Here is a 22,366-nt window from a genome sequence, read left to right on the forward strand (position 1 = left end):
TTTATTTTAGTGCAGTAAGCTATAACTTTAACTTATCACAGTCTACCCTTGAGTGATATTTTGCTGTGCCACTTAAAGTATAAGAACTTAATATTTTGCTTCCCTTTTCTTCTTCCTATCTTGATGCTGCTATTGTTATACATTTTACTTTTTTTGTGTTGTAAGCCTGCCCTAGGTTGTTATTACTTTTGTTTAAAGTCAGTTATCTTTTTTTTAAAATTTGCCATTTTAACCATTTAACTTGGCATAAGTGTATACAATATTCATCACATTACACATTTTCAGAACCTTTTTGTCATCCCCAACAAAAGCTCTATACTCATTAAGTTTTGACTTCCTGTATTTTCTTATCCCTGGTAACCTCTGTAATACCTTTGGATTCTATGAATTTACCTGACCTAATATCTCTTATAAGTGGAATCATAACAATATTTATTAATTTATATTTGGCTTATTTCATTTAATATAATGTCTTTAAGTTTCAACCAAGTTGTAACATGTCAGAATTTTATTCCTTTTTAAGTTTGCATAACATTTCATTGTATGTGTGTACTTTATTTTCTTTATCCACTCATCTGTTGATAGATTGTTTCCACATTTTACTTATTATGGTAATTCAGCAGTGAGCATTAGCATACAAGTTATCTGAGTCCCTGTTTTCAGTTAATTTGGGTGTATTATAGGGTAATTCTATGTTTTAACTTTTTGAGGAACCATCAAACTCTTCCATAGAGACAGTATCATTTTACGTTCATATCAGCAATGCACAAGAGTTCCAATTTGTTTAAGTCTTCACTTAGGATTTTCATTTTTTAAAATGATAGTTCTTCCTGATGGGTGTGAAGTGGTATCCCTTTATGATTTTGCTTTGCATTTCCCTACTGATTAGTAATATTGATCTAGAAACAGACCAACTCTTTCTTAGTATCTTAATGTATCTCTTTTTGGATGTTGTAGATTCTGTATATCATATGTTGAGTGAGTGGTACCAATATATTCTATCAAAAGTTGAAAAATCAAGCACAAAACATTAAATAGAAGTCTAAATATTGAATCACTTTTTTTTCAATATAACACTGTCCAGAAACCATTTGACTTAGAACTCTGTAAAGACTGTGAGCAGTACCTAGTGTACTTCTTAGATTTAAGAAAGGAAACTTTCATATGTCTTTTTTCATGATTCCTTGGAGAAACCCTTATTTTTTTTTCTCCTATGTCATTGTGTCTTCTAGAGTAAAGGACAATAACCTATGATTCATAGGCGCTTGACATGTGGCTTTACAAAAATGCTTGGCAAAGGGGAGGGGAGGAGCAAAGAACCTAGGTCTTAAACCCACAGAGTGGTGGGGTGTGGTGGCCCATGCCTGTGATCCCAGCAGCTTCGGAGATCTGAGGCAGGAGGATTATGAGTTCAAAGCCAGCCTCAGCAACAGTGAGGCATAAGCATCTCAGTGAGACCCTGTCTCTAAATAAAATGCAAAGTAGGGCTGGGGATGTGGCTCAAGTGGTTAAGTCCCCCTGAGTTCAATCCTTTGTAACTCCCCACCCACAACTCCCACAAACAAAACAAAATCCACAGAGTGGAGTATTTACTAGACAGGCAGGCGTTCCAATTAGTAGGCTGCACAAACCATTCCGTACCAATATGATAAGCCTCTAATTGAGATTCAGTCTGTTGCAGTGGCTGCCAAAGGCACAGACTCCCAGTGTGAGGAACACTCCTCAAGGTTGCCAACATTTGCCTAGACAATTGGGCATCTTCTTGTAAGAGATGCAGACTTTTGGAATTCTGTCTAGGAGCATTGCATAACTGCCCTTGAAGGCACAGCTTTTACCTTTTACATTTATAGGAAGTAGAACAATACCCGTATACCATCAATGTAATCAGAGATGTAGGAATGTGGCTTGATCATCAGGAAAATTAGAGATGGTAAAACTGATTGCCAACAATATTAATATTGTTTTCTTCAAGTCTAATCCAGATAATACAAGAAATATTTTCTGTGAAAGGGCTTTAGCAGTGTGAAATGTGGTGATTTTCCCAACTTTTTGCCAAAGCCAAAAGTGTCAGAAACAAATGATTCCTTTGTGGAAGTCCATTTGTGAGACCCAAAACAGTAATGCATATGCCTGAAAAATTTTTTAAAATAAAGGAAAACATAAGAGAAACCTTTAAAATGAGTTACCTGTTAAGCCACCACAGAGTTATCATGATTCTGATGCATATTTTTTATCCTGTGAGTTTTATGCATGAATACTATCAATATCCATATATATATCCACAAAAGCTTGTAATAATATAAATGCTTATGATAATTTTATTAACTGGAATCTTCCTTTTGAACACTGGTTGTATAGGAATATTTTGTTTCTATTTGCTGTTCTTGCTTTGTCAGACAAAGTAACATCATACCTGTGACAATCTATACTGTTGCCATAAATTTTTTTAACTTTATAACAACAGTTTCACAGACTCCAGGCATAGCATTGGCTGTGTTCAGTTCTGGTGATGATCTTCTTGCTTGTAGAGTCCTGAGCAAGCATGGGACTTCATGTGGGGTGGGAGGGAGCTCATGTTGCCATATGCTGATTGCTGTATTTCCTTTCTTATGAAAACCTAATGAAATTATATGTCAACATAATCACCGGCTATGAAGAAACCTTCATTTTACAGTAACAGTTTACTATAGCATTATTTGTTGAAGTCATTTTAAAGGGTGTTTTTCCCCTAGTGCTTGTGAAATATGGTTTGATTTACAGAAATTTGATTTGTGTGCATCCTCTCAGGAATATATTGTGCCTAAAGCTGGCGACATCTGTACTTTTGACTTAATTGTTTTTCCTGATAAGTTGGAGAGGCAAAAACCCAGGTAAAGTGAATTATTTGCAGTAAAGGGCCATTTTTCAGAGAGCATTCATGTATAGATTTAATGTGTTTTTACAGATTACTGACTATTTGTATTGAGACCTTACAGGTCTTTCAATCTTTGCTACTTGGTTGGAATTTTTTAAATACAGAGAAAATGTACTATTGTAAACATTGTAGGCATTAGGCATACCTACAGTGTAGTAGATGACATATTAAGCACTGGAAATACTAATATAAATAATGTACCTGGCATCATTTATATTACATTGATTAATTTCAGTAAACTTTATTATACTTCATATTTTATATATAAATAAAATAAGGCTAAGAGACGTGAAATACCTTTGTCTAAGAATGTGCAACTATTATCTGTCTGACTTCAGAATCTGAAGTGTGGTAAAGCAGTTTTGTGTGTGATAGGATTGCAGAAAAGGTCATTTTAGCTGATTTGTAGGGCTTGGGCCCTGTGTCCTCAGAAAGCAACTGGAGGTAAGGTTTTATTGAGTGGTACAAACCCAGAGCAGCAAGAATGAAAGAAAACAATAAATAAGGCAAGAAAGGAGGAAAGATGCTACCAAGTAGGCCCTAACCTTGCAAGAAAACTGAGCTGGTTGTCTTGTCACATGGTACATCTTCTATGTGAAACTACCACCTCTTAGAAGAGTCCCATTGCTTGTTTCTTGTTGGTCAGAGTTTACCCCTTGGGGCATTAACCCAACTTGGACAAGTGTTGGCATAAATACTTGAAATGCAACTGTGATTCCTTCTGCTATTGAAAAGCCTATTGAAAAATCCTTCACAAGGGGGTTTTATAGCAGGGAATGATGGGTTTTTTATTAATCTAGATAAATGGGGACTTGATTCTAAGGTGGCAAGAAGGAAGGAGGAAGACCAATCAGGAAGCTATTATAATAGTTCTGCCAAAAGGTGATGATGGCCTAGAATAGAGAAATGTTAGTAAAGATGGTAAGAAATGATTATGTTTGATGTACATTTTGTAGATGAAGTTAGTTTAGTCAAAATTTAAGTTACATAAAATGACTTATAGATACATATGCATAGATCCTTAGAGTTTTCTGGGCAGTTGTTCTTTTAAAATAGCATCTGATTCTCTTTATTATGTTTAGTGACTGTTGGACACCTGATTGCCTTTCCCTAGGCAACTCTCAGCCTTTCCAATAGAGCTTGCCTAGCAACCCAACTAGGGTCCTCCTATGACCCATCCTGAGGTTATATTTTCATCTAGAACAGTTTTATCTTGCTTCTCTCAAGTCAGTTCTGATTCACAGCATGCAGGGGATATCAGAGGAATATACAAAAAAGACACTTTCAGATCTTCCTGGCAGCACTGCCACGGTTACTTTGTGTCTTGTTGGCACCAATGACTCTGCCCTCTGGCAGTTGTGAAGTTGCTATGAAGGTTCCAGGCTTAGGGCTGTGTAGTCTTGAAATCCAGCTGTGCTCCACTCATCATGCTATGTGCCTTGGAATGGAGCTTCATTTACTCAGAGGAAGAGGTACATTTTTTCTAATTCACTTATAGATGCTGTATGGATTAGTGGAAACCCTTTCTTTACTTTTGACCTCTCATGGGAGAAGTATCTTACAGCTTTGGAAGACAGTTACCAAGAACTCAAGTATTGCTGGTCTTCTCCTTAGAAGCCCAGAAAATATGGCATGGTTTTTCTGGATTATAGGTGTAGGATTTCTTCAAAGTCACATGGCTTAGAACTCAAATCTCATTTAATTTTTTTCAAAAAATGTCTCTTTCTGCTCTAAACCTGTATCACATACCCTGGACAGAATATTAAAATGTTGTATCTTGACCCTATCCTTGACTGCCTACTAGGGGTGTATGGTGTGTCAGTGATCATGCTACATAGCAATTGCACAGGGTGGGCTCCCCTTTCATATTTTTTGAATATTTGTTAAGGGAGTTTATATGTTATGTAATTAAAAAATGAGTGTACATATGTGCTTGTACACACGCATACAACCTGGTGTAACCTAATTTTCTAATAAATTAGAGCTAATAAATTCTTCTCTTATACAAGTCTATATATAGAAGCTTTCTTATGCCAAGAAAGAAAGAAAAAAATTATCTATTCAATGAATAGAAGAGAAATACTTTGGTAACAGTTGTCACTTTGCAGCTGACTACCAAGTCCCTGCCAACCATATGTTGGAGACTCAGTGAAGAAAGAGGTAGAGAGCAGGAAGTATTCTGGTTTTCCCTGATAAAAAGAATTGTTTATAGGTAGAATTACTTGACAGTTGTTCTAATCTCTGCATTTTCAACTTTACCACTAATTCTGTCTTTAATTTTTTTTAACTTGCCTACTCCTTCATTCATTTTTCCCCAAAGGAATTTGCTTTTATTGTATTACTGTTGCTATAGTTTGGATCTAAGAATTTCCCCAGAGGCCCATGTGTGAAAGGCTTGATCACCATCCTGTGGTACTATTGGGAAGTAATAGAACCTTTGGGAGGTGGGGCCTAGTGGGAGGAAGTTAGGTCATGGAGGCGTGCTCTCGAAAATCCTGTTGGGACCTACATCCCTCCTCTCTTTTCTTTTGCTTTCTGACTCCCATAAGGTAAACAGTTGTTCTCTACTACATGCTCCCTGCCATGATGGTTTGCCTTGCCACAGTCTCAAAAATAATGGGACCAACTGACCCTTTATAATAACTATTTAGTGGTCTGTTTTTTAACTTCAACAGTTTTAAAACAGTATACATCTCAGCATAGGAAATCAGCTAATGTAACATGTAATGAATAAAGGGCAAAAATTAAATGATGTTTAAGCAGATGTAGAAAAAGCATTTGACAATAATCTAATTCCATTTCATGATTAAAAACACTCAATGAACTAGGAATGGAATTTTCTCAACCTGATCAAGAACAGCAGTGGAAAACATAGCATATACTTACTGGTGAAAAACTGAAAGCTCTCCCTTAAGATCAGTAAAAGGTCAAGGGTATACACTCTTGCCACTTATGTTCAGCATTACATTAGAACTAACTAGGGCAATCAGGCCAAAATAAGATGTAATAAAGGAATGTGTAACTGTTTTTATTTTCTGATGCCATGATCTTTTATGTAGAAAATCCTAAGGAACACACTCACATAAATTAGAGCTAATAAACAAGTTCAATGAGGTGGCTGAATACAAGATAAAAGTATCAAAATCATTTTTACTTGAGCAATGAATAGTCCAAACATTAATTCAAAAAGAATTTTTAAAAAAGAATAAAAGAAGAGAAGAAAATGTATGGCATATGTACACTGCTGAGGGCCATTGCCAAGTAGAAATGACGATTCAAAATCCTTGCCAGCGTACCCCATGTTAAATGGACTTGCCTTTGAAATCCGCTGTGACCTTGCATGTGTGTTTGAGAAAGGCGACCCTGCTCAAGGTGAATGAGGGTGGATCCAGGTTTGAGGAAGTATCCTGCAGGTTTGAGGAAGTATCTGGGCTTAAGATAATTTGGGTTTAAGGCATTCCCACTTTAAGACAATAGGGGTTTTAGGGAAGTTGGAGGTTGAAGATTATTGCTGCTGGGATTAGGGTGTTCCTGCTGCGTGTTCCTGTTGAGATTCAAATTGGATTTGGAAAAAGCCTCTGTGGAGTAGGTGATTGGGGGCGGCGGGATTTTGGAGATTGGATCAGAACATGTTAGCTGGAGGCCGGTGTGAGTTCTGGAATAAAGAATTGCTATTTGAATCTACAAAGCTGTGTAGTGGCTCGTGATTCAGTGCCAGCTGAGACACTGGCAGTACACAATAGAGTTCTACTCAGCCATCAAGAAGAATGAAATTATATCATTTGCTGATAAATGGATAGAACTAGAGAACAACATGCTAAGTGAATAAGCCAGACTCAGGGAGACGAGGGTCAAATCTTTTCTCTCCTGTGTGGAAGTGAAGAGAAATAAGGAATAATAAAAGGGAATCTGATGAAAACAGAAGGGAGAATAGTATAATAGAAGAAAGTCATTGAAGGGCAGGGTGGAGTGGAGGAAGACTAAATGGACTAAATTATGCTATGTGCTGTATGCATATATCACAATGAGTCACAGTTTTATGTATAATTATAATGCACCTATTAAAAATTAAATAAATAAAGGTAATAAAATAAATAGAAGAAAGATCAGTAGAGAAAGGGGATTCAGGAAAGGAGGAAGGGAGGGAAAGGGGAAGTCTAGAGAATGAAATGGAGTAAATTACAATATATGCATGTATGTACATGTCACAAAGAATACCACTATTATGTATAACTGTAATGCACTAATAAAAATATAAAGAAGAATAAAATACTTTAGAAATAAATTTAACAGAAGATGAGGCTGGGGTTGTGGCTCAGTGGTAGAGTGCTTGCCCAGCATGTGTGAGAAACTGGTTCTATTCTCAGCACCACATATAAACAAATAAATAAAGGCCCATCAATAACTAATAAAAATATTTTTTAAAAGGAAATTAATTTAACAGAAAAAGTGCAACCTTTCACACTGAAAATCTGAAAACATTATTCAGAGAAATGCAAGAGGACCAGATATCCCATGTTCATTATTGGAAGACGTTCTATCATTAAGATGATAATATTCCCCAAATTGATCTACAGATTCAACATAATTTCTGTTAAAATTCCATCTGAATATTTTTTGGCATAAATTAATATTTTGGTCCTAATATATGTTAAAAAAATACAAGGGTCCCATACTAGACAAAACAATCTTGAAAAAAAGTCAAAGGGCTCATAGGCCCCAATTTCAAAAATTACTACTAAGCAGTAGTAAATTTGATTATGGATTTGACATCAGGATAGACATATAAATCATGGAATAGGATTGATTGTCCAGAAATAAATCTCCACAAAAAATTTAAAAAATAGTGCTCAAAGATCAATGGAGAAAGAATAGTTCTTTCAACCAATAGTACTAGTACCATTAGATAGCTATAATGCAAGGGAATGAATTTCATGTTTGAGGAACTAAAAATGGATCAAAAATCTAAATGTAAGAGCTATAAAAATTTTAGAAGAAAACTTGTGTAAGTTTTTCTACCTTGGAGTGGGTTAACAGTGTCTTAGATACAACACCTAAGGTACAAGCAACAGAAAATAACATAGGTAAATTAGACTTGATCAAAATTAAGAATATACAGAAAACTCTTAGAACTCAATAATAATAAAAAGATAACCCAATTAAAAAAATGGACAATTCATTTGAATATATTTCCCCCCAAAAGATATTCAGATGGTCAATAAGTACATAAAAAGATGTTTAGCATCATTAGGGAAATGCAAATCATAGCCACAATGAGATACCATTTTGTACTCACTAAGATTAAAAAGATGGACAATAAAAGTATTGAGGAAGATGTGCAGAATCACAGAATTGGTGAAATTGAAGCCCTAATATATTGCTAATCAGAATATAAAATGGTACCACCATTTTGGCAGTTCCTACAAGCAGAGTTACTGTAATAATTTACCATACTACTTCTAGATGTATACCTAAGAGAAGTGAAAACATGTTGATACAAAAATTTGTGCACAGATGTTTTCAGTAGCATTATCCATAATAGCCAAAAAATGGGAAACAAGCCAAATGTCCCATCAAATGCTGAACAGATTTAAAAAATGTGATATATCTCTATTATGGGATATTACCATAAAAAGGAAGAACATATCAAAAAATGTTAGAATATGGGTGAATCTTGAGGATATTGTGCTGAGTGAAAGAAGGCTTACATAAAAGGCCATCTGTTTCATGATCCTATGTATATGAAATGTCTGGAATAGGCAAATATTTAGAGACAGAAATAGATCAGTGCTTTCCTACTATGGGTGGAGGGAAAATGATGACTAATGTGTGCAGGGTTTCATTTTGGGGCTGTGAAAATATTGTTGATTTAGTGGTGATAGTCTCCCACTTTAGAAATATAGTAAAAACCACTGACTTGTATACTTCAAAATGGTGAATTTTACAGTATGTGTATTGTATCTCAAAGAAGGGAAAGTCATTTTTAAAATATTAAAACCAAGTATTGGGGGCTGGGGATGTGGCTCAAGCGGTAGTGCACTCGCCTAGCGTGCGTACGACCCGGGTTCGATCCTCAGCAGCACCACATACCAACAAAGATGTTGTGTCCGCCGAGAACTAAGAAAAAATAAATAAATGTTAAAATTCTCTCTCTCTCTCTCTCTGCGTCCCCCATTCTCTCTTTAAAAAAAATAAATAAATAAAACCAAGTATCATCAATTGATTACTTTTGGAGGTTTGCTCTGCCCTGAATGGAAAATTGGTTAATACATGCAAATAATTCTGTATTGAGTGAACAGGGTAACCAAATAGATGATTAGGGAAAGTTTTTAAAATTTTTTCTGGGAATGTTAAGTAATTAATGCAGAAGTTCTGATAGAGTATCACCGTTTTGCTATATGTATCAGAATAGGTATTGATCATAATTGGCTACTAAATGGAGGAATTTTATAATGGATTTCTTGGTCTGTTTGAGCTGCTATAACAAAATGCCACAGAATGGGTGACTTATAAGCAGCAAAAATTTATTTCTCATAGTTCTGGAGGCTGGGAAATCCAAGATCGATGTGCCAGCAGATTCAGTGTCTCATGAGGGCCTGCTTTTTGGTTCATAGAAGTTGCCTTATCTTGTAAAAGGTTAAAGGGGGCAATGGATCTCTCTCTCTCTCTCTCTCTCTCTCTCTCTCTCTCTCTCTCTCTCGTCTCTTTAATATGAGCATTTAATATTTCATTTATAAGTGTAAAGATTTCATAACCTAATCATATCCTAAGTACCCCACCTCCCAAAGCCATCACTTTGAAGGTTAGGATTTCTACATATGTATTTGGGGAAGGAGGCACAAACATTCAGCCTATGCAGGATGGATCAAGCTGATAGTATTGATACCCATTGGTTCATCTTTTTTTTTTTTTAATTTAGAGACAGGGTCTTACTAAGCTGCTCAGGCCTCAGTAAGTTGCTGAGGCTGGCTTTGAACTTGTGGTCCCCCTGCCTCAGCCTTTGAACTTGTGGTCCCCCGGCCTTTCTGGGATTACAGGCGTGTGTCACTGCACCCGGCTCCATTTGTCCATATTAATATTACTAAAATGCATTATCTGTCTCTTGCCCTCAGTCTATTGATTAAAAAAAAAGAATTTTATTTCTGGGTTGTGCCTGTTTCACAAAGTGAAAAAAAAACCCTATGGTTTTGTTTAAAGTGTGTATTCTCAACATCTCCAGATGTTTAACTTTAGTGCATCTGGCAGCCTTTGTCAGAGAGTTTGGTTTAGGGCAAAATGGAATTTGTGTTTCTGTTGTGTTTTGTTTATTTTTTTGTTATTACTTGTGGTGCTGGGCAAGCACTCTATCACTGAGCCCTACTTTTAACCTTTCTTTTTGTGTTTTATCATTGTTATGATTTGAGGGAAGTAATGGTGTCCTAAATGTCCTTACCAAGCCTTCTGAGACTGAGTAAGATAATCAAGACCTGTGATAGGCAGAGGTGATACTGATATTGACAGGATGGATCTATTTGTTACAGTTTGGGCATATTAGGCAGGGCATGTAGTAGGGACTCCATTAATGTTTGCTGACTATTGAATGGACCTAAGTAGATCTGTCCAAGATTAGGGTTTCATTGCAATTTTGGTATGAATTTTATTTGGACTCTATGGTCATTTTTCCACCACCCCTTTTCTTTAATTTGTTGCCAACATTTCAAAATAGTGAGATTTCACATAAAAATCATGTTTCTGGCTTCTGTTAAAAAAGCAGAAGATCTGGCAACATTAGGCTTGCATTCCTTCATGGCAGCTAGTCAGCTGAAGCTGAGCAGGGACTAAATTAGACACAGTCCACTGCTGCCTCTGTTGCTCCCTGCTTCTACTGGGCGTTTGAGTTTGTGACCCTTATGCAATGGTTTCAGGAAGTGGTTTTCTAAATCTCAAGTTATTACTTTTTTAAAAAAATCTTTGTTTATTAATTTATTTTTGTGTGGTGCTGAGGATCAAACCCAGTTCCTCACATGTGCGAGGCAAGGGCTCTACCACTGAGCTATGGCTCCAGCCTGCATTATTACTTTTAATGACTTTTCTGATTATATTGCTACTTAACATACCATATGATCACTTACCTAATTAGAAAATAAGCTCTATGATGGCAGCAATTGTGTGTCTTCTATTTCTAGATATTCTCTGTGGTGCTGATATATTGCCTTGCACACCATAAGGAAGGCAGTACATACTTAAACCTCTCTACTCTGATTTGGCAAGGTGATTGAGGAAGACCAATAATGCTAGAATATTCAAGACATTGTCGTGAAATTCCAAAGTATCTTGATGCATTGGCTTGGAAAACATACTCTGTAGTGTCTTGGAGAAATGATCCAAGTTTATTAACATTATTCTTGCCTCTTGTTTTTATTAATCAGTTCTATCATATAATTTTAGGGTTAATATCCCTTGGCTATATTATTGGCATTGTGAAGTTAATGGCATTTGGAATATTAAGTATTTTCTTGACTATTTATTACATGGATTCTTTGAAATTAAGTCTTACAAGTATTTTCTCACAGGTAGGTAAGTACAGAAAAATAAGTGAAAAGAGTTGAGGTCTAGAATAATCATTGTCAGGAAGGATATGAAAAATAGTTTTTTTTTCTTAAAGTACTGTTTGGTGATTCAATTCAAGGACAAAATGAAATCAATTGATAATATTAGAATAGGAAAAAACTATATTGTGTTTGGAGTTAGGGCTTAATTTAAGAGTTCATTGAGTCAATTACTATTAAGTTTTTTTTAAAAAAGTTGTCTCATTTTGTGAAAACAAACCATGTTTTCTTTAGTCCTACACTAGCCAATGGTATAATGATTGGAATACCTAGTTGACCATTATACATGTTGATTTCATGCCATAAATATTCCTTGACCCATATTGTGTGTTTATTTTTATAATAGGTGAGAAATTCATCCACTCTTCTCTTTAGTTCCTTGATCACAAGAATTTTTGGAGTTAAAAGGGGAAAGGACGAACTTTCCAAAACAAATAGGTAAGTAAGCTTCATCTAATGCTAACTTTTCTTTTTACACAAAATTGTCCTGGCCAAAAATAATTGTCGAAATTTTGCTTACTTTTACAGATTCATCTGTAGCATAAAACTATAAAAATGGTATAATGAATTAACCTGTGCTGCCAAATTCTAAATCCTTGGGCAAAAATATCAACTGATTACAAAGTTGACCTTTCAAATCAACAAATATAAAGCAAGGAAGCCAGGGCTGAAATATAGACTTGTTTCTCACTGCAGTAACTATTCTTTTTTCTTTGTGTCTTCTTCAAGTATTCCTGAAATGTCCTACATTCTTTTTTCCTGATGTGTTATCGAGTATTTACTATCTGTGCAGTATCTTTAATCATATAGGCGAAAGTTTAAAAGATTGTGAAACTCTTATCAGAACACCTTCCAGACTACCTGTGCATTCATTACTCTCCTAAACGAAGGGAGAAAGTTGGAGATGTTGACTGTGTGAAATAAATAATGCATTTACTTTTTGGTCTTTAATTTACTCTGTTTTTTTCAGTAAGGCTTTTTAATGTCTGGAAGGAAATCTATGGAACCATTTTGGTTATTATTATTATTTAATATAATGCACAAGTTCTGTTTGTTCTTAAAGAGAAGCTTTGGATAGTTCTTCAGCATTTGAGGATTTAATAGTAGTGTAGTTGGCTTGCAGCTGTTAACACTAGATGTCACTGTCGCTGCATGTTTAATTACTCCCTTAAACTTTTAGAATCCAATTTGACATACAAGTCATTGTCTTAAGGACCTAAACATGAATTCAAGCCCAGCTTCTCTCTTCCCTAAACAAGTTACTATGTTTTTGCTTCAAATTTAGATTTTAAACTGGTATTTATTAAAATATGTCTTCTTGTGATGAAATTAAGTTTTAAGAACTAAAAGATATGATGAAATAATTTTTTGATATGCTTGTGGTAATTCTAGTGAAACCTGCTGTGGTGGTTCTGAAAATTGCTGCTTATCAGCCTGTAAAATTCACCAAATATTTCAAAGAAAGGTAACTGGCTCTAAGTTTGAATCCCCTGAGTAAATGCAGGAATACTAAGAGATTTTTTTTTTCTCCCCTGAGTTGTATTTTTAAAATAAATATTACTACTTTGGTAGCATGATTATAATTTTTACTTTATAGCCTGTTATTTTTTTTAAATATTTTTAGTTGTAGATGGACACAATACCTTTATTTATTTATTTTTAGGTGGTGCTGAGGATTGAACTCAGTGTCTTACGCATGGTAGGCAACTGCTCTACCACCAAGCCATGACACCAGCCCCTTTAGCTCATTCTTAAAGTAATTTTTCCTGTCATTAACTGAAAATTACTAGTATTTGTTTCTTTTTAACTTTGTCTAATTTGTTAATAATTCTACAGTGTGCTTAAGTTTAAAATAGTTGTATCTTTTTATGAAACCATGATGATGTTTAGTAGTATGAATAAAATATGATATTAAGTAACAATTAAAGTTAATGTTAAAATTGCTCTTCTTGAATGTGTATATAAATTTTACTGTGCACCAGAGAAAAATGATCATTAATTTCATTTAGGTTGCAACTGAAAGAGGATAGAAGAATAAAAGGGCGATGAGATCACACAGTTTTACCCTTTTAGCTAAAGTCACACTGATGGAAATTCATTTCTTTTGAATAGAGAAGATTACAAAATTAATAACTTTCCTAGAAGAAGAGAAATGGAATATTTGTATAATTATTTTGACTAATGGTGGAAAGTGAAATGAAGGAATTAGGAAGTTGATATTTTACTTAAGTGTGGTGAACATTTTTTAGTAAGAGCCTGTATTTCAATAATCAGAAGACTGGCATGTGTCATCTCCTATACAGGCTTCTCTTTTCTATTTAACTCTTGAATTATCAGTTTCTTGGCAGGTCTTCTTAGAAGTTCTGCAAAACATTTAGTTTGTTAAATTTGCAATTGTTTGTGATTATTCTACTTTTGTAGTTTATTTAATTTTGTCACTTTTTGTTGAAATATTTATATACCCATTTTCTACATATTAATTCCCCGAAGGATAGGACCGTTTCCATCTATTCTTTGTATATATAAAGGGCACTTTAAGAATGCTACTTACAATGTCTTGTTGGGTGATTACTCAGTCATCAAATAACTAACCTCAGCTGATGACACCTCACAGCCAGTTAAATTTGCTTTCACAACCACAGGTTGTTCTGCATGCAGTCTTGCAAATGTGTGCTCTTGGTCGGAAAGGAACTGAACATAAAAAGAACATCTGCTTTTTTTCCATCTAGTGTGAAAAGAATGTCTACCTTGGAGTAAATAAACTTGGTTTCTAGGCATTTTGCTGCCACTGGAGATGACCTTAGTAGAGTCCCTTATTCACTCCATACTTCAGTTTCTCAATCTATATGACAGGAGTAGTAAGATCTAGATTTTATCTTCATGGGGTTATTAAGAGTCTACAACAAACTATTACAACTTTATTATTATTTTTTTTTAAATTGAAGTCCTAAACAATTAGAGATATGGTTTGCTGTTTCTGTCTGTTGCCTTGCTGTTAGACTGTGCCTTTTGAGGACAGCACCAGGGTCAGAATCCTGTGTATCTGGTACCTTGTATACTGTCTGGTGTGTAGGAAGCATATAGAAATACTTGCTTAGTAGAAAAAGTAAATTTTATTACTGGGGAGGGGGGGATAAAAAGTTTGTTTTCTACTCCTGCCTTTGTTCTCATAAAGCCACAATAACCAACGAGGTTATCCTCTCTGTTCCTTGAGTTTCTTCTTGCTCAAATAAGAGGTTGGGCCAAGCCTGAGGTGTCTTCCCTCTAAAATATGAAGCTGAGACTTTATATAATGTTACTAGAATTGCATGTTTGATAAAGTGCCAATGCCTTAGACAGTACCTGACACATAGTAGGGACCAGAAGTTTTCATTTAATATGTGGAGAAAGGACCAGGGGTCTGCCTCTCTGTATGAGTGTGTGGAATGCACTTAAGATTGAGCTTTTGAGCCCATTGGTCTGATCTAGATGTGTTCTTTGAATTATGAATAGTGAGAAAATACAAGTTTTACAGTCATGTTATTACACTGTAATTTTCTAACACTCCTTTCCTTTCTGTTTGTTGTCATTTAACTGACTTAGTCTGACAGAATGAATAATGGATTCCATGTAAAATCGGAACATGCATAGCCCTGTTTTCTGGGGAAGGTGCTGTGCTTTCTGCTTTTCTATAGTAGCTGCCATCTGTATGTGAATGGACCGTCCTTGATAGCTGCTCATTCTTTATAGGGTAGCAGCTAAACCAATTGCATCTTTAACTCTGGGTCCCTTGTGTGTCTTAACCTTCAACTATGTTAGTTGCAGCTAAGTGGCAAGTGCCAATATATAGTAGTCTGAGAAGCTTTATTTTTGACTTTGTGGAGTGTCTGCTTTGCCAAAACTTCATACAGGTGCTCAGTGTGCAGAGTTAAATAGTATTGCTTTTACATTTTCCTTTTGCTTAAACTCAACCTGTGAGCCAATAAGAACTTAATGATGAATAAGTACTTACCTTGAATTCAGTTTAAACATGAGGGCTCCAAAACTTGGGCTTTTGAGCTTACAGTTCAGCTGGGGAGAAATAAACTGTTACTTGTGAATCAGATGAAAATAGAAGATATCACTAATCACCTGTGCATTGTGATTTGGGTAATGAATGCCTTGGACATCTGTAAATGGAAAAAATAGAGTGATGTATTTTTGAGGAAATAGTATTTCTTATAAGGCTTTGGGGATGAGTAGATTTAAGGTCATGAAATAGACTGAAAAAGAGAAATGAATAAATAATTTTGTTTACTGTGTTAAGTGCAATTTCTATTCTGTATTATTAAGGAGCTCATATTCAAATTAAGAGCTTAGTACAGTTTACTATAATTTAAGAAGAAAATGGGTTTGTAAAAGCATCACTAGATCCAAATAAAATAATTTCCAATGACTGTACTGGGAGATGTTAGATTAATTTTATTTTCTTGGACATAAATGACAGAATTATTAGAATTATTTTTCTTAGTGGCATAGGTCTAGAGGAACCCTTCAAGGGGCATCTAACTCAGCCCAACTTCTTGCTTATCGGCAGATTTTGAAGCCATTTCCAGACTGACTGGCTTCTTTCCTGTTCTTCGTGTTTTCTAGGAAAAGAGATTCCACAAGTTTCTGTGGTTACCCACTCCATTGTTTAGGAAAGAATTGGTTTTTCAAAACTAAAATTGAGAGCTTTAGGGCAATTGAGTTTTTTATATTTTAGAGAATGTAATTATTAGAATTCAGAATAGCTTATTTGCTTTGAACCACATAGAAGCTTGTAGTAAACACTTACCTATTTGGCCAAACTGAAAATTGGAACTTTCTTTCACTGGGTCTGGGATAATATTAACATCCTCAGACCCAAAGAATTTCTCATTTTCCCCATTGAATAACGTTCATTATGTTTTCAATCTGCTGGGTACTAGCATGCAGAGATGAATCAGAAATATTCTGTGCCTAAGGGGAACTGACAGCCCAGTGAAAAATATGGCAGCTATCTGTTGCATTGGATTCTGTTTAACTTACCTTGAGGGAAGGGAGAAGTTTTGTAAGGCAGATGGCATGTCTTTTAGTGTCTTTTGCCTATTCCATGGTTGGCTTGTGCCAGGCCATTTTTATGTGTCTAATTTAACTTTCACGAGATCCCTGCAAGGTGAACAATATCATCATCACCTTACAGTGGCGTAAAACCACAGGGAGTGAATTTTAGTTATTTGCCTGTTGTCGTATAGCCAGAAAGTGGCAGGACTGGAACACAAATTATTTTCATGTACAGGGCACTTATTTATCAATACATAGAGCCTGTCATGAGTAGTATATTACTTTTTTGGTGTATGTCTTTAGATTTTACATTGCCCTAACTGTGGGAGACAAGCCACTTCATTCGTTCATTCAAAGTCTGAATGTGGACCAATAATCACACATTTTTAATATGGTATGTTGATTTCAGTGGGGGTGGGGCGCAGGGGAGAAGTTTGCTTGAGTTGACTCTAAGACCCTTTCTGTGGGTGTTGGAAGACAATATGAATTATGTAGTTTTTTTCGTTCGTGGATTTTATGTTTTTGGTGGGGAAGTTATTAGAGCAGTTTATTGCAAGTAAGACAAAGGCAAGAGAAAATACAGTATACCCTATAGAGGGGCAGGCAGGTAGGCTATGGATGAGAATGCCCATAAGTATTCTTTTTTTGAGTGAGCCTCACTGTTTTCATGTATATAAGAGATGAGGCAAGAGTAGGCCTTAAAGTTTCTAACATTATGCTGTTAAACCAGAAAGGTAAAAATCATACATTTCTGGTTGGCAAGTAGGGAATGAATTAAATTAGCCCAGGAGGTTATCAGTTTTACTAATAAGAAATTTACCTTTTTCATAGTTAACTCTGTAAAACTCAATTGTTTGGTGCTATCGAGAGGGGATTTGGGGTTTACAAAAATTCTTGGCTGTGGTTCAATTTCTTTTAGACTTAATGTTTTACAGAATCTTTGGTTACATTTTTCACATCTTTAATTAAAATGACATAAATGATAACAATTATTATTTGTCTTTATTTTCTAAAGGACCTAAAAAGTCACCCAATCCCATTTTCATTTAACAGATAAGAAAATTAAGGTGCAGAAAATTAAGTGATTTGCTCAAGATCACAAAGCTAGCATTAATATAATTTAATGGTTATTTTTAGCTTATAGCATGACTAGAACATTTGAAAAAAATATTTAGAAATGAAGTTTCTATTAGCAACAATAATATTCATTTGAATTTAAATGATTCTAATGTGGAATATGAGGTTCATTCTCCCAAAGAGTCACTTTACTTGTCAGAGGATTTTAAATAATAATGATTTAAAGTTAAGAGCCCCATGATTTGATATAGTCTGGAGGTGTCATTCATGCATTTACCACAAATCTTTGTAGAACATTCAATCTGTTGCTTTAGCCAGGGTAGATAAATGAGTATTTTTGGAGACTGAGAAGTACAGTACAAGTCTTGTATAACCTTGTTGAGATGGTCTAGTCAGAATTAAGTCTGTACTGACATTTTTGTTTACTGGAGAGTTTCATGTTTCAACGTTTTGTTCATTCATAGGTTCATGGATTATAGGTAGGGAGACCACAAATGAAATTTGTAACCAAAAAGAAGTTCTTGAAAAGAAATATGTTCATGAACTTAAAGTGGGAATTACTCATTGTATGCTTAAATATTGACTCTTGCATGGACCAAGTAATCTTTGTTCCTTAGGACTGCTTCAGGCCATTGCCCTCTCTAATAACTGAGGCATTGTTGCTCTCGTTTGAGCTTGTTCTATGGAATCTTGGCAATGCATGCATCCTCTTTCTGCATGTAAAAGCATGAGTAAATATTTTTTCTTAGCTTTGATATTTTTGTAGCTTACATTTTATATGAGCCAGACTAATATAATGTAATACCAGGATTACATAATTTAAGACGTCAGGGTTGCTTCCAGGGCTATGAGATAAAGTATTCATTTATCAGGAAGTTTACAAGCTGTATTTGTTGCTCATTCACTACCTGTAGAGAAACACCACAGAGCTGTTTTCCAAATGAGAAAATGGAGTCAAAGAACTTAAGGCCAGAGGGAATGGTTTCCTTAGAACTTAAGATAACATTTATAATTTGTTCAGAATTCAGTCCTAGTAACTATTGATTTTAGTAACATATAGTTTTGAAATTCCAGAAATTTCCAACTATTGTTGTTACACACAAAACTATTTTTGATAAAAATATGATCAATAAAATTTTTTATGTGTGTCTAATTTAACCTTCACGAGATCCTTGCAAGGTGAGTAATATCATCATCACCTCACAATGGAGTAAAATGACAGGGAGTGAATTTTAGTTATTTGCCTGCTGTCATATAGCTGGAAAGTGGCAGGACTGGAACACAAATTATTTTCATGTACAAAGCATTTATTCACCAGTACACAGAGCCTGTCATGAGCAGTATATTACTTTTTTGGTGTTTGTCTTTACCGTTATTAGAAGAAGATACTTTCCATTTTCCTAAAGTCATGACATGGGGAAAGTAGCACCGCCAGTCTGGATGATGAACTGGTCAGCAGGCTGAGGACCTAATCTGTCAGACTGTGGTATGTGTACTTATGTGTTTGCTTGTAAGTGGGGAAGGAGGGGAGGCAAGTAGTGAAGGGGGAATAGAGTAGTAAACACCTTTGAAATATAATAGACTTTAGGATTCACTAGAAGTACTGAGTTCTGTACCTTGGGCTAGATGTCCTAGTAAAAAATTAAGTAGCTATAGGTGGACACAATATCTTTATTTTATATTTGTGTGGTTAAAAAAATTAAGTAGCATACTCTTGTCATTGTCATTTTTCATCCCTCAAATAATAGCTCCATTTTTTAATATTTAAATGTAAGTTTGAAATAGTTCAGACTTAATAGTAGTTAGAATGCTTTTGGATACAACTAATAAAAAACCCAAATCAGAATTTAAACAGGGAAAAGTTATTACATATGTAACCAGGATGTTTTAAGGGGGATTCATTTTTTTCAGGTTGAAGCATGTGTTTTCTCTGTGTTTCTACTGTGCCATCCTAGACGTGAAGGCATGGACCCAGGGGGCTTTCTGGATGGTTACAAGATGGCTGCTATTATGTAGATGTTGGAGCCATCCTCCAGATGTTAGAGTTGAAACACAATATTTAGAAGCCTTGTGTTTCTTATTTCTTTTTGAAAACAATGACACTTCCTCCTGTGTGTGTTTCTATGTCCCCACCTCCACATCCTACAGATTTTTATTCACATATTATTGACCAAAGTTAATTTTTAACATGTCCCAACTTAACCCGGGTGGGGGAAATAGATCTGCCATAATTAGCTTAGACAAATCAGGATTCTTCAGTTGGGCCTGGAATATATGTTAGCTCTTCCTGAAGCACATGACTAGTCTGAGAATGGTAAATTCTAAAAGTCAAGTTCCATTAAAAGGAAGGACAAGGTCAGGGAAAGAGTGAATTAAGCAATGTGTGTTACTACATTGATGTCTGATGTTCAAGGTCATCTCAGAAGCATTGAAAATGTTTTCATTAGGAACAGTGATTTAAATATAGGAAGATAATAAATATATTTTAGCCTAATATGAAAATTTATTTTCTTTACATATTTCCTACATGTAGTTTAAAGAAATATGAAATAGTACAAGGGTCTAGATATACGGTTCTGTATAATTCATTCTTTTTAATTTTTTTTATTCTTTTTATATGACAGTAGAGTGTATTTTAACACTATACATACATGGTGTATAGCTTATTCTAATTAGGATCCCATTCTTGTGGTTGTAAATGATGTGGAATTATACTGGTCATGTATTCGCATATGAACATAGGAAAGTTATGTTCAGTTCATTGTACTATCTTTCTTATTCTCCTCTCCACTCCCTTCTCTTCATTCTCCTTTATCTAATCCAATTGAACTTCTATTCTTCTCCTCTCCACTTTCCTGCACTGTGTGTTAGCATCCACGTATTAGAGATAACATTCAACCATTGGTTTTTTGGGGGACTGGCTTATTTCACTTAGCACGACATTCTTCAGTTCCAACCATTTACCAGCCAATGCCATAATTTCACTCTTCTTTATGGCTTACTAACATTCCATTTTGTATATATACCACATTTTCTTTATCCATTCATCTGTGGAAAGGTACCTAGGTTGGTTCCATAGCTTAGCTATTTTGAATTGAGCTGATATAAACACTGATGTGGCTATAATTCATTCTTGTAAATAGCTTGCATTTAAAAAATTTTCATGTAATTCCTTAGTCCATTTCATGTTGCTGTAACAGAACACGTGATGCTAGGTAGTGCATAAAGAAAAGAGATTTATTTGGCTCATGATTCTGGTGGTGGAAGGTGGTCCAAACAGCATGGTGCTAGTATTCTGGAAAAGTTCCCTCCCCCACACCCATGGCTATCACAACATGGTCAGGAAGTAGAAAGGAAACCAATGGACTGCGTAGAAGGGCCAATTGCATGGTGTGGCTTTGCTTTCCAATAGCCCAGTTTATCAAGAACTAATTCAGTCCCATGAGGTTTGACCTATTCCAAGACATCATGAATCCATTCATGAGGGTATAAGTAACCCTGTAACCTAGTTACCTTCCATGAGGCCCTACCCCTTAAAAGTTTGACTACTCCAACATCATTTTATTGGATACCAATCTTCCAGCATATGTCCTTTTGAGGGATAAACCATATCCAAAACCATAGCACCCAGAAACAAAGTATATGTATGTCTTCACACATGAACCAAGTTTTGTAAAACATTAAAATAGAGATTCTGAATCCAAGCTTGAAAATGCTCTTTGACATTATGAATTATCTTCCTGGTTCACAGCTAATCTCTAATAAGCTAACAGTGTTAACATGTTTGTTATCACAAACTCTGGTTTACTTTTGGAATTTGACCCATATATTGGTTTTCTTATCATAAGGCCAAATAGTGTGAAGTCAAATGATCTTTCTAAATTTATGGGAATTGGCATTTAATTATTTTTGTTTCTGTGTCAAAAATCCCTGTTCTATTTCAATTGAATGTGGTATTCTGATGTGACTTTTTTTGCCTCTGAACTCAAATTAGGCCAATTGTTCTGAATAATCTCTCTTTCTTTTTCTGCCAAGTTTCTTTCTTTTCTGTCCTCTGAACTCTAACTGCTTTGTTCTCTACAAACTGCCTCTATAGAATTGGAACATGAGGCTGTCTGGGTCAGGGCAAACCAGCTGGGCTTGACAGAAGTTAGGGTTAGATTAGCTTCATTTGACAAGGATCAGTACGTCTGATCCAGTTGCTAAATCTTGGAAGACTAGAATTTTCCATTCTATAAGCACAATTTCATGACATCTTGCCTTTCTTTTGCTCATAAGACATCTTCATCTTAGTTGTATCTATTTCTACAACCTCTCAAATCTGAATAATTGACTTAGATCCATCTAATGGTCAGCTACATACCCCTGTCCCGTAATTCACTTGATCCCCTCTGTCACCCCTTTAATCAAAGCTTTCCTATGCCTGTGGTTCCATTTCTGTGTAACTGGTGTCCAGGTTAGGCATTCTGACATTTTTTTTCTTCATCATTCATTCAGCAAGTATACGAGGTAGGTTCAAGCACTGAGGGGATGAGGGGATGACACACATTTATAAAATAGGATGCAAATCTCTGAAGAACAATGGAAGAGGAGAGGCAAGACTTGGACTCAACTGTAAAGTTACTTATAAAGCAAGGTGGAATGCTGAAGGTAACTGTGGACTTTGCTCTCCCTCATGGGAAGAGCCTCACTCCCGCTGCACTGTGCAGACGTGGCTGTAGCAGAGCTCTTGCTAATGTCTTTT

At 35.4% G+C, this 22,366-nt stretch overlaps 1 long non-coding RNA gene across 5 annotated transcripts in view; it reads left to right on the forward strand.

Moving 5' to 3' along the window:
* The window catches only part of LOC144373728 (uncharacterized), an 86,757-nt gene that overhangs the window by 2,491 nt on the left and 61,900 nt on the right, over positions 1–22,366 (forward strand). For all 5 annotated transcript variants that reach the window (XR_013433287.1, XR_013433290.1, XR_013433286.1 and 2 more), the window contains exon 3: positions 11,849–11,940. This is a non-coding gene — a long non-coding RNA (uncharacterized LOC144373728). The remainder of the gene's footprint in view (positions 1–11,848; positions 11,941–22,366) is intronic.

The sequence above is a fragment of the Ictidomys tridecemlineatus genome, unplaced genomic scaffold, assembly GCF_052094955.1.
Source record: "Ictidomys tridecemlineatus isolate mIctTri1 unplaced genomic scaffold, mIctTri1.hap1 Scaffold_462, whole genome shotgun sequence".
NCBI classification, from domain to species: domain Eukaryota; kingdom Metazoa; phylum Chordata; class Mammalia; order Rodentia; family Sciuridae; genus Ictidomys; species Ictidomys tridecemlineatus.